This window comes from Coenobita brevimanus, chromosome 51, assembly GCF_032717465.1.
Source record: "Coenobita brevimanus isolate Jiangsu-jjx chromosome 51, ASM3271746v2, whole genome shotgun sequence".
Taxonomy (NCBI): domain Eukaryota; kingdom Metazoa; phylum Arthropoda; class Malacostraca; order Decapoda; family Coenobitidae; genus Coenobita; species Coenobita brevimanus.
The window spans coordinates 24254424-24256923 of record NC_137004.1 but is presented as its reverse complement, the minus strand read 5'-3'; positions in this window follow the sequence as shown (position 1 = coordinate 24256923).

Below are 2500 nucleotides of genomic sequence, written 5' to 3'. Positions count from 1 at the left end.
AGTCATATGGATCAGTTGCCAAAAATGCCTTGAATCATGGCCAATCATATATAACTTCCACTTTGTAATGTTTCAAAATGCATTAAAATATATCTCTAAAGCATGCAGTAAAAGCTCATGTCTTAACGTAGTCCTATATTTTCCGTCCCAGAGAGAGTGGAAATCGTAAGGGGAGATTTCTGTTACTATACGTCCTCGGTAGTGCAAAAATCTCTCTCTACGAAGCATATATTAACATCTGAAATAGTCATCTAATTAAGGGAAAAGATTATAGGTTAGGTCTACTGTTCAAAACTATGTGGAATAATAAAAGATGAATCAGGGAACTAGAGACATGACCCGATATTACCCTTCGCCGAATGATCCAACACTGATGTAAACAAAGGTCCACACCCATCGGCTCACTTTACCATAGATCCGGTTCCTGTATGAAAGAGAGGAGAGCGGATGTGAGGTGTGTATTACGACACCTCACGCAATAATGTAGTACTGGTGTAGGTGTTAGGTGTTTCTGATTGAGTCTGCGGATGTGGAATGATGATTTAGGGATTTGGTGTTGCTGATTGTGTGAGTCTGAAGATGGGGAATATACACTATTTACCTTATATTTGCGTGCTAAACCTCTCTCTCTCTCTCTCTCGTCTTACATCTGCGCTGTTGCCTCCCTTTTCTATTTTCCCTTCCCTTCTGCTGCCTTACATTTTCCACTTACTTAAACTGTTTTCCTCCTTCCACCTCCCTCTCCTTCTCTTTCCTCCTTTTCTCTACTCCCTCCTTCCCTCCGTTTCTCAACTCCCTCCCCTCTTCTCCACTGTTTTTCTCCTAACTCAGCTATGCTTCTCCCTGACCTTCTCTCTCTCTCTCTCTCTCTCTCTCTCTCTCTCTCTCTCTCTCTCTCTCCTTTAACTCTGCGTTCCCCCCTCCCTTTCCCTCTCCCATCCTGTTTTCTTTCCTCCTCCCCTCCCCTTCCCCACAATCGATACTTTTCAGTTATTCACGCCACCGAGGCCACCTGCCATACCTCGCTTTCCTAACTCAACCAGATCACAGAGCTTTCAGCCGCACATTCTTGACTCCCTTCAGTACGGTGACGCCATTATCATCAAACCCATTCAGACCATATTTTATTACCTTGTTACCTCAAAACTGCTTAATCAGCTTATGAAAAAAAAAAAAAAAACTATCGCGCTGGGCAGATTAATTAAAGCTGTATCTAACGCCCTCCACTTCGAAAATCCTAAGCTGAAAATAATCTGCATGTATCAAAAAGAAAATTAATATTGCGTCAGTGGTGTGAAGGTGTTAATTATCAGTTTCCAACACATTATCTTAAGCTGCTGAGGAAATAGCTTGTGGTGAAGGTGTCCAAAAGTATCTCCAACGCTGAATATAAGTATTTGAAGATAAAAATTGTTGCCTATATTTATTTCCTCAGTGGCGAGTAAGAATTGGTTTCACGTCCCTCCTTCTCTTTCGTCTAATCTTTTATCGTATATTTTTCTCATTCCCACTCTCTCGTTGACCTTTTTTTTTTTTTTTTACCACGTTTCTTTTCATAAAACGCACCACTCACTTTTCGGAGGTTAGCAGTCACACATAACCCGTCCTGTGTGGAATTTTTTTTTTTTATTATTATTATTTTCCATCTTGTTACCGCCATACTTGATACTGTTTGCAAAATCTCAAGTTAAACCTTCATGTGCGGCATTTTTTTTTTTCACTTTTTTTTTACTACCGCCAAACTTAATTTAGCTTAAGAAAGGCCTCTCTTAATATGGTGGTTATTGAGAGGCTACGGAAAGTTTGCAGGGATATCGCACAACTTCGCACCCACTCAGCACCGAAGTATAACTGCTGATGAGTCACTCGATTCACGTAGGTTCCTAGAAATTTTGACGCTGCCGTCGCTATTTACGGTCTCCTCACGGCTCCGTAAATACCTCCTTGTTCGTTTATTTCCTGTGACACCATTTGCAACGATTATCTCCATTACACGTGTTCCGTCTCCGTTCCTAGGTTACTGTTTGTTTTCTTTATGTAATCGTTTCATATGGGCAATACCCCTGTTGGATTCTTATATACTATTATGTTTACTCTTTCCTTTTCTTCAATTGTCAGTTAATTATTTTCTTCTCGCTCTCTCTTCGCTTGTCTTTCAACCCACATGCACACACATAGAGGGGAGCCGCACACACACCACCCGTTATGACAGATTCGGCATAACTGACTGACACGGCGGCGCGGAGCCAAGGTTGGTGGTGGCGGTATACGATACTTGCGCTTTCGTTCATTGAGAGATTGGTGTTGTACAGTACGAGAGCCCGGGAAGGTTGTGATCTGGTGGGACAGATGGCTGTTTCCTTTTTTGGGCAAGGCTTGGTGTCACACTGGTAAAAATAATTAATTATAACCTTGGCGCTCTGTAGAAAAGTGTTGCCTGTTGCTGTTGCAAGTTTTGGTGTTTGTGTAGTTTGTGGTTAGAAAACAAGACAGGTGAAAT